The sequence below is a fragment of the Hemiscyllium ocellatum genome, unplaced genomic scaffold (assembly GCF_020745735.1).
Source record: "Hemiscyllium ocellatum isolate sHemOce1 unplaced genomic scaffold, sHemOce1.pat.X.cur. scaffold_290_pat_ctg1, whole genome shotgun sequence".
NCBI classification, from domain to species: domain Eukaryota; kingdom Metazoa; phylum Chordata; class Chondrichthyes; order Orectolobiformes; family Hemiscylliidae; genus Hemiscyllium; species Hemiscyllium ocellatum.
The window spans coordinates 705,404-721,679 of NW_026868244.1; positions in this window are offsets into that span (position 1 = coordinate 705,404).

The window sequence follows — 16,276 nt, forward strand, 5'->3', positions numbered from 1 at the left end:
TATGTTTGTTCGTGTAACTTTTAAAACATTGTGAAATCAGCTTCTACGTTTTCTTTCTGGAAAGTCGTTCACGATTTAACTAACTGTATTGATTGAAAGAAACTCTCTGTCAAACTTTTCTTAATCATTCACTAATGGTTTTGAAGCTCTAACTAAACTTATTGATTCACTCGAAAGAGGGGATTTCCCTGATTTAGTCATTCAAACCTCACGTTCTGTTAAAATCTCATTTGTTGATTTCAAACTTGGGTGTTTCTGCTCCAGATCTCGTGAATAAACTCCCTCATTCTTTCCATCATCCCGTTTGCATCCTTTCTGATATTTTTATGTCTCAGTAAACAACGTCACTTGGCTTTCTAATATCTTGCTATCCAGGAAACAGCGTCGGTGTCCTTTCTAACCTCTTTACATGTTTTTGGTGGAAAATGAGGACAAGGATTACACACAATGCTCCCACTGAGGGTGACCTGAAGATCTTACAGTTACACTATGAACTCTTTGCTTTTTAAATATGACGTCACTATGTATAAACTCCAATAAGGTAAATTATTATCTATCCAGTTCACGAACATCATCTCCATAGGATCGAAAATTATCTATCACTCCCTTTATTCTTCCATAAAATGTTTGAAAGTTTTGTAAGGCCAACACCTCTAACTCCCCGTGCCCTGAGTGAGCCTCAGCTATTTCTAAAGACGACTCAAGTTCAAATATTTCATAGTGTCTCTCCAGTCATTCCAGTGCAGACTGGTTCTGGACAGTAAATGTCATCACCAAAGGCCACAGTGGATCTGAAATCAAACGATTTCACATAGTAATTGTCGTAGCTATTGTGTATCGTATGTCCATGTTCTTTTTCAATGTGTTCATCATTTCATGGGTCCCTGTATTGAATTCTACTGAATGATTAATTTGTCAATGGAGACATTCCCTTCACCACTCATTCAAAACTCCATGGAACATTGAATGATTTTACTCATACGCTTCCAGGGGACAGTCCTGCCATTACTGGGATGAATCAGTGAACATTCCGGACGTATTCTTGAAGGCAAGGATTTCCTTCTCCAGTTTAGGGGATCACTGAATCCCATGTGTGCGTTCATTAAAACCAAAACAGTTGCAGCAAGACTTTAAAACTAAGATTTTGCAATCTGCTTGCATTGGCTGTCCTAAAAATTACATTCCACATTGTGATATGTTTGTGGATGAAAACACTTTCTGAATCTGGAGCAATTACATTTCAATTTTGTCTAAAAATTGTCATTCACTGTTCTCTCTTTCCCTTTCATTTTCCCGTTTAATATCCCGTATTCTCTCAGATTATCTTTCGTTTTGAACAATTTCACACAATCTCGCTCCTGATCATCAATCCGAGAGAATGCCACAATTTTGTCAATTTATATGCAGTGCAGCTGTAGGGGGCGGTGAACAAGTGGAAAGGCATTGGTCATGTGAACCAAATAAAAGAAGCGGGCTGGTAAAGTCTGGCCATTCCATCGCAGTCATATTTAAAACATTTAACGTAATCTTTAGTCAAATTATATTGGCAGAAAAGAAGAAAACGTAAATGAAAAAAATTGCCGATGTTGAAAATCAAACAAAAACAGTCGATTCTAGAAAATTTCAGGACGTCTTGCAGCATCTGTGGAAAGACGGACCCAGTGGATGTGAAACGTTAACTGTGATTCATCTGCACAGATGGTGCCTGTGATTTTACAGCAATTTCTGTTTTTGTTTCAAATTGGCAGATCTTGTCATAGTTCATGGGAACAGTGTTCTCGAGCATCAAATAGACAGCGTGATAGATAGTGTGAAATGAGACAATAATAATGAATGAGTAGAGAGTGTTGTACTGGAAAAGCACACCAGGACAGGCAATATCCGAGGAGCAGAGAATGGACGACTTCGGCATGAGCCATTCATCAGGAATTAGGCTCGTGAGTCGGACAGAGGCACAAAGCTGAAGCCAGGTGCCAACTCGTAGGCACCTCCTCCGACTGACCCCGATCACGACCTCTCCTCCCATCATCAAACCATCATCTCCCAGACTATCCACAATCTCATCACCTCTGGGCGTCTCTTATCCACAACCTCCAACCTCACTGTCCGTGAACCGTGCACTCCCCGATTCTACCTCCTTCCTTTGATTCACAAACCCGATTGCTCCAATCGACCTATTGCCTCAGCCTCCGCCTGTCCCATCTGAATCATCTCTTCCTACCTCGTCACAATCTTACTTACCCAGTCCAGGAAATGTGCATTAATATTCGTGACACCCCGTATGCACTTCACCTCCTCCATGAATTTCGTTTCCCCGGCCCCCAATGTGTCATCTTCACCATGTACATCCAGTCCCTGTACACATCCATCTGCCGTGGCAGAAGTCTGCAAGCCTTCCATTTCTTCATCACAGACATCCTCATCCGCCTGACTGAACTAGTCCTCACAATCAACAACTTATCTTTCCAATCTTCCCACTTCCTCCGTCAAAACGGGTCGCCATGGGTATCCGCATGGGAATTTGTATGTCTGCCTGTTTGTCAGTTACGCGAAACTGTCCATCTTTCGCAGTTACACAGGCACTATCCTCTGAATAGCTCACCAACTTTACCAACAGCTTCCACCCCGACCTCAAATTTACCCGGATCATCTTGGCAACTTCCCTCACCTTCATGGACCTCTCCATCACCGTCTCTGGCGACTGACTAATTACAGACATATACTACAAGCTCACCTCCTCCCACAGGTATCTAGACGACATCTCCTCCAACCTTATCTCATGTAAAAACTCCATTCCTTATTCCCAATTCCTCCGCCTCCACCACATGTGTTCCCAGGATGACCAATTACACCTCAGAAAGACACAGTTGGTCTCCTTCTTCCACCATCATAAATTGCCTTCTCACGTGGTTGACAACGCCGTCCAGCGCATCTCCTCCACTTCACACACCAAGACCCTTGAACCCCACGCCACTCAACGCAACAAGGACAGAACTTCCTGGTGCTCATCTTCCACCTAACCAACCTCCACATTAAACGCATCATATCCTGCCACTGATGCCACCTCCAAATAGACACCACTACTAGAGAAATATTTCGTTCCCCAGCCCTGCCAGCATTCTGAAAAGACCATTCCCTCCACGACCCCCTCTTCATGTCCACACTTCCCTCTACCAGACCACAACCCTCTAGTGGCATGTTTCACTGCTATGAATAGAGAGATGAAAGTAGCACCCACACCACTCCCCTCATCTCCAACCAAGGCCCGAAGAGATCATTCCACATCCGTTAGAAATTCACCTGTACAGCTACTAATGTCATCTCCTGCATCCGTTGCCCCCAGTGTGGTCTCCTCTACATCAGGGAGACAGGACACCTTCCTGCATATCATTTCCGAGAACATCTTTGGGAAACCTGCCCCCACGAACTTCACCGTCTCGTGGCTGAACAGTTCAGCTCTCCCTCCTCCCCCGTCAAAGACATGCAGGTCCCGGACCTCCTCCACTGCCAAACCTTTACCACCCAACGCCTGGAGGAGGAACGCTACACATTCTGGCTTAGGTCCTCGAACAGCACACGGGATAAATGTGAATTCGAACAGTTTCCTCATTTACCCTCCCCCAAACACAAGCCTTCAACTTGCCACCGCCCTCTCGACCCATTCCATCACTGCCACTTCTGACCGATTACGTTCTCCCTCCTATTCATCCATCTATTGCTTTCTAACTATTTCACCTCAACCCCACTACACTTGTATTTATGTCTCAGCCCCAACTCACAAATATTTTCCTGAGGAAGGGCTTAAGCCTGAAAACTGAATTCTCCTGCTCCTCGAATGCTCCCTGCTCTGCTGTGTTTTTCCAGCATCACACTACCAACTCGGATCTCCAGCATCTGCAGCCCTAACTTTATCTTTGGAATTGTCAATGACCTTGGAGTGAAGATATCCCTTGATTACAGTGATCGCAGTGTGACTGAGTCTTCCATTTATTTTGGGTGAGGCAGGCTGGATCTGAGAAGAACGCTTAACACCTAAACAACGGGAATGGGATCAGATAGCGAAGTTAGGGCGGGCTGAAGTGAAGTGGAAAGTTCTGTCAGAAGATGGGTCAATACAACTGCCCCACATCACCCAGACTGTAAAAGACACACAGAAGGAGTAAAGCCCCTTCAGTGCAGGCACAATGACAGGTAAAGTGGAAGGGAGACAATACACTGCGGTGCAGTGGAATTATTTATGTGAACGGGTTTGATATATAAGCTACTTTACATATAGACTGCCCTCACATTGGAAAAAGGAATTTCCTGCAGTGTAATGGCGACATTTGCCTGTGACATCACAATGTTGAGAGACACTGATGTAGTTCCTTCTGTAGCAGCGTGGCCTCGTGAAAGCATGATCATTCCATAAACCAGAATTCAATACTTCAAAGCTCTCCTCTGCCTGTACAACTTATTTGCTGTTCCTGTAGTCAGATCTCAATCGCTTCTCAGTGTATCATCTTCTGCTTCCTGCTTCACGAAAACACTTGAAATGTGAACAAATCCACTTTCCAGTTTCACCAATCTTTTGTAACTCCCGAGTTGGCACAGGTACCAGTGACCGATTGGCCTTCTCGAGCGCTCTCACTCTGGTATGATCTGAATGATAAAGTGTACTGTGTCTGATGTGCAGAATGTCCCCACCGGGACGGTGCTGTTTATCCCATCCCGGGGACTGAGCTGTCTCTATTGGCAGAGTATTCCGCCATTTCCCTCCACTTGCAGGCATTATGAGAGGGTGTAAGTGATGATATGCTCTGAAGCTTCCTCTCCCGGGCACAGCCAGGTGCAGTAGCGCCGCCGGAACTCAGCAACTTTGATTGCGAACTTTCTCCAAATATCATTTATTTGAGAGAGAGAAAGATGCTGAGCTGGTAGGAAAGAAAGAAATGTGCTGTGGACTCTCTTCCCTCAGTAAAATACCACTAAGTGCATTTTTGTGCTGCCCATTTGATGTTCAGAATCAATCTTCGGAGAATAATCCTGTTGAAAGGCTTTTGTTTCAGAGGCGTCGGCTTCTTTGCTGCAATCGGGCATCAGTTAACATCTGAGTCCCAACTCCCAGGTGAAGTGACCCCAAATGAAACCATCACTCGCTGAGAACCATCCCCAAAGCCAGGAGGTGCGGGGCTGCAGGTAGTCCAAAGTGGAAGGGAGGATTAAAAGAGAGCCATTATTTTTATCCCTCAATCACTCTGTCACAGAGACAGGGAGAGGGACGGCAGAGACGTGTGACGTCATTCGCTTGCCTACAGAAGCCGTTCAGCCCATCCGGTCCACGGCCAATCTCGATTGCTTGCTTCTTTCTGAGGTTATTCATCATTCGTGGTGCTTGTTCTCATAATAGGAAACTGTGTCTGTGTCGAAATGCTGTCTCCAACATATTGATCCACATATCATTCACGGCTGTTCATTTCACCGGAGGACCCTGCTGTGTGACACAGGTGGGAATAACTGCAAGGCGTCATGGGCATGGTACACGCCACAACTGATTTCTCTCACTTTCGCCAATGTATTCCCAGCTCAGGGAAGTGACTTTGCGAATCAGGTCATAACAGACCGACAGAGAACGGCAAAAAGTTCTTCCATAACTTCAGACATGTGTTTCCTCAAATGTATAAATGTGGCGGGTGTATCTATTTCAGATACCATTGAGTGTAAGGGCGCAGAAGGCTCATCAATATGTAATGCGAAGAACGGAGCACAGTTATAGCGAAATTCTGGCAGTGGCAGTGCACACACTGACAGCTGGAATTGTCATCGAGCAAAGGATGCTTTTCATTCATTAATTTTATGGATTATGCCCCCAACACGATCCCTGTGGGCGCTCTGTTATCGCTGACCACAGCCGTTTCCCGCAGTCATCAGGTTTTTGTAGCATGTACCTTCGAGGATGATGTCAAAACATCTTCACTGTTACTGTCTGAAACACCGTGGCACAGATGTGTCCTGGTTGTGTCAATACAACCACTCTGTAACTTCCCCAATTCTGTTGTTTTAATTGCAATTTCAATCAGTATCAGAAAATGTGTCACACTGCAGACTGAGGCCATGCAGCCCACCTTCGCTCTGCTGGCTCCACGCAATGAGGAAATGACTGTGCTTTGATTGATTGATAGTCACATGGGCCTAAGTCCATGGAAAGCGTTGTTTGCGATTGGTCAAGGCGGATCATAGTAATCAAGGACATGCAGATCACAGCGGGAGGAAAGCAAAATTTGACCAGATTCAGGAATTCAGCTTACTACGTATAGGACGTGCCCTCGGCAAAATCCACATTAGCAAGGTCAGCATTATTTCAAGCTCGACAATTCATTTCTCAGAGCAGCAACGGCCGAGAAGATCCGGTTCTTGAACTTGCTTGTGTATGCTTTCAAGCTTTGGAATCTTTATCTGAACTCGATCTCATCGAAATTATATCGTCTCAGTCAAAAATGAAGTGGTGTACAAAATTCGAAGACTCATCCACAAGATGAACTTGAGACCTCTCACTCGTATGTCACCTGTCTGAGGCAAAATCACACCCGAGACAAACGAGCCAGAATGGCGTCAGACGTGGTTACCATAAATCAGGTGAGGTTTTTTTTGGTTAACCAAGGCTACTTCTGCGGTTTCAGAGTGAAAGAAGCCCAGAGTTTTCAACACAGGTCCTTTCTATTCTGACTCGCTTCTCCCAGGAGGCTGTGCTGGCTGTTGTCTCGGAACAGGGCGGTCTTCATTGATAACTGGACGAACTCATCTTCCATTGTCACTCAGTTTTGGTGGGGAGCAGCTTGAACGCGGTCTTCAGCTGTCTATCAAACACGGGTTTGTGGAGCGTGGTAGGGCTCTGGCGGGAGTGGGAAGTATAGAAATTCTGGAATTTTGGAAAAAAGGGAGATCATACATGCACAAAAAAATCATCTTCTTTTCGGAACCCTTATCCAAATAATGCGATCTTAAATAGATAGAAAATGCAGAACTCTCCCCGTTATTTGGGAACAGTATCTGGGCTTCGCGAAGTCACGGGGAGGCTTCTGCTTTCTGAATCAGCAAGGGATGTTACTGCAGCGAATCCCATCGCTCACGCAGCTGACGTGTATACATTTTTCCACGTTTCCTGCAATTCAGATCATAGATTTCACAGCTCACATCATCCCCGAGTGACAGGGAAGACAAGGAAGTGATTCAGAGCATCAACGAACACAACCTGGGGATAAGTTGGATATGGGAGAGCGGACAGTCTCGACTTGTTTCAGCATTTACAATCCCACTGTGATATTATGTTCACAAGATCTGACCACATGGAAAGAAATGACACAGTGACAATATCTATTGAATTGGATTACGTGCAAAACCGAAGCCGAAGGAATGAAAAAGCCATGAGAGCGGGAATGTAACATTATCTGTGAGGAAGTTGTTTTCCAGAATCGAGGAGCGTGCACAGTGCTGTTCCCAGAGGTCAATATCTGGATAAGTAGAGTGAATCAGCATCGGCTGTTATTGTACTGCATCTATTGTACAATGTTGCAAAAGCACGGGCCTCTTGTAGAAAGGGGACAACTTCAAAATCCTCAATGATGCAAAACACACAAATGAGGTAAACAACAAACGAACCGTAGAAACTCGTGATACGTAATGGGGTAAACTCCCCGGCTCAACTTTCGCTCAAATTCGCTCTCTGTCAAATTCCTGAGCCTGAGATTCGAACAGTGAATGGTATATGCTAATAAAAACTGCGTGGATCTCATAACTTCAGTATTTAATACGCCCCTACATGTGCGTCTGACTACAATCATTGATCCCTCACTGTGTTACTTCAGCACACGTAGATAAGAAATAAATATAAGAAAAACAGTCACGTATGTGACTGGGATTTGACCCGATGCTGCTGCAGCCAATCAATTCAGTTGTAATTAAAATTGCTTCCACCTTTCCTGTGTCGGTAACAAGATTACATAGCTTAGTGGTGAGTTTTCATGCGTTGAATTGGACCCAGCATTCTTTCTCAGTTTGTACTTTACTGGGATATAAAGGCATGGTGAAAGACACGGTGGTGTTTACTGGAATAAAAAGACGTTAGGAATGGCATGGTCAGAGTTTACTTGATACAAAGTCGATAACAAAAACAGACATGACGGTTACTTTGAGATTACATCACTAGAAAAGGAAAGAGCAGATTTAATGGGACGTTGGGATAGATAAAGAATCATGCGGGATAAATCAGGAAAGACTTAGTTGTGTCTGAATGGAGGTTATCCAGCTGATGGGACATTGGTAAGGGTAAATCTGAGGGAACTTCCTTCGTTTCGGTGAATTGAAACTCGAGGTTGGGGTTTCAGAACAAACGGGGAATGATGAAGAAGTTTGGAGCAGCTTTTTTTTTATTTTGAGAATTATTGAATTCCGAGATGAATTTTCAGAAATAAAAACGTTTTGGGAGCTGATTCTATTATATTTAATAAGGGAGTGAATTGAACAGCGACAGAGATTCTGGCCATCCTGGATGGTGAGGCAAAAGGGGCATACTCTCGAAGTGCATAACATGCATCAGAAATAAATTGCATAATACCTGCAACTGAAAACGTTAAGTTTGAGAAGAGCTGCTGGCGTTGATAGGTGTTGCAGCTCATTCTACATGAAATATTATATATTGTAAATACACTGAGCTGTTTGGTTCAGCTCTGCATTGAATGGAAGTCGGTTAGCTCAGTCCGTTGACTAACTAGTTATGAGAAAAGTGAGACCAACAGCATGGGATTAATTTTCTTACTGTCACAGGTTTGCATGAGGATCATCAACTACCCCGGTCTCCCGATCTGTAATACTATGGTGCCTCCAGTGTGTGAGGATTGGCCTGTAGATGTAAAACATCATTGTCATTGTCATCTGTTGCCTTGAAAATTTGGTCACAATTACTCGGAAGGAGAGTGAGACAATTTAATACTCACTGATCTCCGCTTGAAAAATCCCGGGACAACACTCGACCTTATCCCAGTTTGCAACCTCTGCTCCTCCCAACAGGAAAACTACTTGTTGTGCCTTTGCCAGATTTACTGACATCATTCAAACTCCCCAGAGAGATAAATCTAATACTTTTGATTGGAAAATGAGCTGTGTGTGTTTTCAGGAAATGGAATGATATGAAATGAGTTAACAGACTTTCCCAGAATGTAATCCTGTGCAGGGTGAGCGATCTGAGAAAAGTCATTCAGTTAAATTACACCTCTGTTTCCCTATTCACAGATGCAAATTCACGTGGGGAATATTTGCAGCTTTTCAGATAATAATTGACAGAAATCTGAAACAGGAGTTTTCAAATAAATGTTACTTTACTCAACATTGATTTCAACTGCGTTTACGTATGATGCGCAAATAATCCCTTGTTACTGTCAGTAAAAGCATCTTTAGGTAAGCATTGAACTTACAACCGTGACATTTTCCGCACTTTTAAGTAGCAGGCTCTAAACAATTGCGCGGCTGAAGCCGCAGACAGCAAGATGGTCACATGCCGTACTCATACCTCAGGAAATTTAACTCAACTGCTTTACATTTGCTGTGGCTCTGAAATTAAAGCTGACACTGACGAGGTGAAACTCCACATGGCCCTGTGATTATTGAAGCTGACATGGCCCTGTGATTATTAAACTAAAATGGCCCTGTGATTATTAAACTGACATGGCCCTGTCATTATTAAACTGACATGGCCGTGTGATTACTGAAGCTGACATGGACCTGTGCTTATTAAACAGACATGACCCTGTGATTATTAAACTGACACGGCCCTGTGATTATTAAACTGACACGGCCCTGTGATCATTAAACTGACACGGCCCTGAGATTATTAAACTGTCATGACCCTGTGATTACTAAACTGACACGGCCCTGTGATTATTAAAGCTTACATGGCACTGTGATTATTAAAGTGACATGGCACTGTGATTATTAAAATGACATGGCCCTGAGATTATTAAACTAACATGGCCCAGTGATTATTGAAGCTGACATGTCCCTGCGATAATTAAACTGACATGGTCCTGTGGTTATTAAACTGACCTGGCCCAGTGATCATTAAACTGACATGGGCCTGTGATTATAAAAGCTGACATGGCCCTGTGATTATTAAACTGACATGGCCCTGTGATTATTAAAATGACATGGCCCTGTTATGATTGAAGCTGACATGGCCCGGCGATTATTAAACTGACATGGCCCTGTGATTATTAAAATGACATGGCCCTGTGATTATTAAACTGACATGGCCCTGTGATTATCGAAGCTGACATGGCCCTGCGATTATTAAACTGACATGGCCCTGCGATTATTAAAGCTGACATGGCCCTGTGATTATTAAAGCTGACATTGCCCTGTGATTATTGAAGCTGACATGGCCCTGTGAATATTAAACTAACATGGCTCTGTGATTATTAAATTGACATTGCCCTGTGATTATTAAACTGACATGGCCCTGTGATTATTAAAGCTGACATGGCCCTGTGATTATTAAACTGACCTGGCACTGTGATTATCAAACGGACATGGCCCTGTGATTATTAAATTGACATTGCCCTGTGATTATTAAACTGACATGGCCCTGTGATTATTAAACTGACATTGCACTGTGATTATTAAACTGACATGGCACTGTGATTATTGAACGGACCTGGCACTGTGATTATCAAACATACATGGCCGTGTGATTATTAAAGCTGACATGGCCCTGTGAATATTAAACTGACATTGCACTGTGATTATTAAACTGATTGGCCCTGTGATTATTGAAGCTGACATGGCCCTGTGATTATTAAACTGACATGGTCCTGTGATTATTAAACTAAAATGGCCCTGTGATTATTAAACTGACATGACCCTGTGATTATTGAAGCTGACATGGCTCTGTGATTATTGAAACTAACATGGCCCTGTGATTATTAAACTGACATGGCCCTGTGATTATTAAACTAAAATGGCCCTGTGATTATTAAACTGACATGACCCTGTGATTATTGAAGCTGACATGGCCTGTGATTATTAAACTAAAATGGCTCTGGGATTATTTAACTGACATGGCACTGCGATTATTAAAGCTGACATGGCCCTGTGATTACTGAAGCTGACATGGACCTGTGCTTATTAAACTGACATGACCCTGCGATCATTGAACTGACATGGCCCTGTGATTATTAAACTGACACGGCCCTGTGATTATTAAACTGACATTGCACTGTGATTATTAAACTTACATGGCCCTGTGATTATTAATCCGACTTGGAACTGTGATTATTAAAGCTGACATGGCCCTGTGATTATTAAACTACATGGCCCTGTAATAATAGAAGCTGACATGGGCCTGTGATTATTAAACTGATATGCCCTGTGATTATTAAACTGACATGGCCCTGTGATTATTAAACTGACACGGCCCTGTGATTATTAAACTGACATTGCACTGTGATTATTAAACTTACATGGCCCTGTGATTATTAAACCGACTTGGAACTGTGATTATTAAAGCTGACATGGCCCTGTGATTATTAAACTACATGGCCCTGTAATAATAGAAGCTGACATGGGCCTGTGATTATTAAACTGATATGCCCTGTGATTATTAAACTGACATGGCCCTGTGATTATTAAACTGACATGCCCTGTGATTATTAAACTGACATGGCCCTGTGATTACTAAACTGACATGGCCCTGTGATTATTAAAGCTGACATTGCCCTGTGATTATTGAAGCTGACATGGCCCTGTGATTATTAAACTGACCTGGCCCTGTGATTATCATACGGACAAAACCGTGTGATTATTAAACTAACATGGCCGTGTGATTATTAAACTAACATGGCCCTGTGATTATTAAATTGACATTGCCCTGTGATTATTAAACTGACATTGCACTGTGATTATTAAAGCAGACATGGCACTATGAATATTAAACTGACATTGCACTGTTATTATTAAACTGACATGGCCCTGTGATTATTAAACTGAAATAGGCCTGGATTATTAAAGCTGACATGGCTCTGTGATTATTGAAACTAACATGGCCCTGTGATTATTAAACTGACATGACCCTGTGATTATTGAAGCTGACATTGCCCTGTGATTATTAAACTAAAATGGCCCTGTGATTATTAAACTGACATGACCCTGTGATTATTGAAGCTGACATGGCTCTGTGATTATTGAAACTAACATGGCCCTGTGATTATTAAACTGACATGGCCCTGTGATTATTAAACTAAAATGGCCCTGTGATTATTAAACTGACATGACCCTGTGATTATTGAAGCTGACATGGCTGTGATTATTAAACTAAAATGGCTCTGGGATTATTTAACTGACATGGCACTGCGATTATTAAAGCTGACATGGCCCTGTGATTACTGAAGCTGACATGGACCTGTGCTTATTAAACAGACATGACCCTGCGATCATTGAACTGACATGGCCCTGTGATTATTAAACTGACACGGCCCTGTGATTATTAAACTGACATTGCACTGTGATTATTAAACTTACATGGCCCTGTGATTATTAAACCGACTTGGAACTGTGATTATTAAAGCTGACATGGCCCTGTGATTATTAAACTACATGGCCCTGTAATAATAGAAGCTGACATGGGCCTGTGATTATTAAACTGATATGCCCTGTGATTATTAAACTGACATGGCCCTGTGATTATTAAACTGACATGCCCTGTGATTATTAAACTGACATTTCCCTGTGATTATTAAACTTACATGGACCGGTGATTATTTAAACTGACCTGGCACTGTGATTATCAAACATACATGGCCGTGTGATTATTAAAGCTGACATGGCCCTGTGAATATTAAACTGTCATTGCACTGTGATTATTAAACTGACATGGCCCTGTGATTATTGAAGCTGACATGGCCCTGTGATTATTAAACTGACATGGTCCTGTGATTATTAAACTGACATGGTAATGTGATTATTAATGCTGACATGGCCCTGTGATTATTGAAACTGACATGGGCCTGTGATTATTAATGCTGACATGGCCCTGTGATTATTAAACTGACATGGCCCTGTGATTATTAAACTGACATGGCCCTGCGATTATTGAAACGAAAATGGCCCTGTGATTATTAAACTGACATGACCCTGTGATTATTGAAGCTGACATAGCCTGTGATTATTAAACTAAAATGGCTCTGTGATTATTTAACTGACATGGCACTGTGATTATTAAAGCTGACATGGCCCTGTGATTACTGAAGCTGACATGGACCTGTGCTTATTAAACAGACATGACCCTGCGATTATTCAACTGACATGGCCCTGTGATTATTAAACTGACACGGCCCTGTGATTATTAAACTGACATTGCACTGTGATTATTAAAGCTGACATGGCCCTGTGATTATGAAACTGACATGGCCCTGTGATTATTAAAGCTGACATGGCCCTGTGATTATTAAAACTGACATGGCCCTGTGATTATTAAAATGACATGGCCCTGTTATTATTGAAGCTGACATGGCCCTGCGATTATCGAAGCTGACATGGCCCGGCGATTATTAAACTGACATGGCCCTGTGATTATTAAAGCTGACATGGCCCTGTGATTATTAAAGCTGACATTGCCCTGTGATTATTGAAGCTGACATGGCCCTGTGAATATTAAACTAACATGGCTCTGTGATTATTAAATTGACATTGCCCTGTGATTATTAAACTGACATGGCCCTGTGATTATTAAAGCTGACATGGCCCTGTGATTATTAAACTGACCTGGCCCTGTGATTATCATACGGACATGGCCGTGTGATTATTAAACTAACATGGCCGTGTGATTATTAAACTAACATGGCCCTGTGATTATTAAACTAACATGGCCCTGTGATTATTAAATTGACATTGCCCTGTGATTATTAAACTGACATTGCACTGTGATTATTAAAGCAGACATGGCACTATGAATATTAAACTGACATTGCACTGTTATTATTAAACTGACATGGCCCTGTGATTATTAAACTGAAATAGGCCTGGATTATTAAAGCTGACATGGCTCTGTGATTATTGAAACTAACATGGCCCTGTGATTATTAAACTGACATGACCCTGTGATTATTGAAGCTGACATTGCCCTGTGATTATTGAAGCTGACATGGCCCTGTGAATATTAAACTAACATGGCCCTGTGATTATTAAAGCTGACACGGTCCTGTGATTATTAAACTGACATGGCCCTGTGATTATTGAGGCTGACATAGTCCTGTGATTATTAAAGCTGACATGGCCCTGTGATTATTAAAATGACATGGCCCTGTGATTATTGAAGCTGACATGGCCCTGCGATTATTAAACTGATATGGCCCTGTGATTATTAAAATGCCATGGCCCTGTGATTATTAAACTGACATGGCCCTGTGATTATTATAGCTGACATGGCCCTTCGATTATTAAACTGACATGGCTCTGCGATTATTAAAGCTGACATGGTCCTGTGATTATTGAAGCTGACATGGCCCTGTGATTATTAAACTGACATGGCCCAGTGATTATTAAAGCTGACATGGCCCTTTGATTATTGAAACTGACATGGTCTTGTGATTATTAAACTGAGATGGCCCCGTGATTATTAAAGCTGACATGGCCCTGTGATTATTCAACTGATATGGCCCTGTGATTATGAAACAGACATGCCCTGTGATTATTAAAGCTGAAATGGCCCTGTGATTATAAAAGCTGACATGGCCCTGTGATTTTTAATTCTGACATGGCCCTGTGATTATTAAACTAACATAGCCCTGTGATTATTAAACTGACATGGCCCTGTGATTATTGATGCTGACATGGCCCTGTGATTATTAAACTGAGATGGCCCTGTGATTATTGAAACTGACATGGCCCTGTGATTATTTAAGTTGATATGGCCCTGTGATTATGAAACTGACATGCCCTGTGATTATTAAAGCTGAAATGGCCCTGTGATTATTAAACTAAAATGGCCCCGTGATTATTAAACTGACATGGCTCTGTGATTATTGAACTGACATGGCGCTGTGATTATTAAACTGACATGGCTCTGTGATTACTAAAGTTGACATGGCCCTGTGATTATTAAAGCAGACATAGCCCTGTGATTATTAAACTGACATGGCCCTGTGATTATTGAAACTGACATGGCCCTGTGATTACTAAAGTTGACATGGCCCTGTGATTATTAAAGCAGACATAGCCCTGCGATTATTAAACTGACATGGCCCTGTGATTATTGAAACTGACATGGCCCTGTGATTATTGAAGCTGACATGGGCCTGTGATTATTAAAGCTGACATGGCCCTGTGATTATTAAACTGACATGGCCCTGTGATTACAAAACTGACATGGCCTTGTGATTATTAAAGCTTACATGGCCCTGTGATTATTCAACTGACATGGCCCTGTGATTATTGAAACTGACATGGCCCTGTGATTATTAAAGCTTACATGGCCCTGTGATTATTAAACTGACATGGCCCTGTGATTATTGAAACTGACATGGCCCTGTGATTATTAAACTGACATGGCCCTTTGATTATTAAAGCAGACATAGCCCTGTGATTATTAAACTGACATGACCCTGTGATTATTAAAGCAGACATAGTCCTGTGATTATTAAACTGACATGGCCCTGTGATTATTAAACTGACATGGCCCTGTGATTATTGAAGCTGACATTGCCATATGATTATTAATCTGACATGGCCCTGTGATTACTAAACTGACATGGCCCTGTGATTATTAAAGCTGACATTGCCCTGTGATTATTGAAGCTGACATGGCCCTGTGATTATTAAACTGACCTGGCCCTGTGATTATCATACGGACAAAACCGTGTGATTATTAAACTAACATGGCCGTGTGATTATTAAACTAACATGGCCCTGTGATTATTAAATTGACATTGCCCTGTGATTATTAAACTGACATTGCACTGTGATTATTAAAGCAGACATGGCACTATGAATATTAAACTGACATTGCACTGTTATTATTAAACTGACATGGCCCTGTGATTATTAAACTGAAATAGGCCTGGATTATTAAAGCTGACATGGCTCTGTGATTATTGAAACTAACATGGCCCTGTGATTATTAAACTGACATGACCCTGTGATTATTGAAGCTGACATTGCCCTGTGATTATTAAACTAAAATGGCCCTGTGATTATTAAACTGACATGACCCTGTGATTATTGAAGCTGACATGGTCTTGTGATTATTAAACTG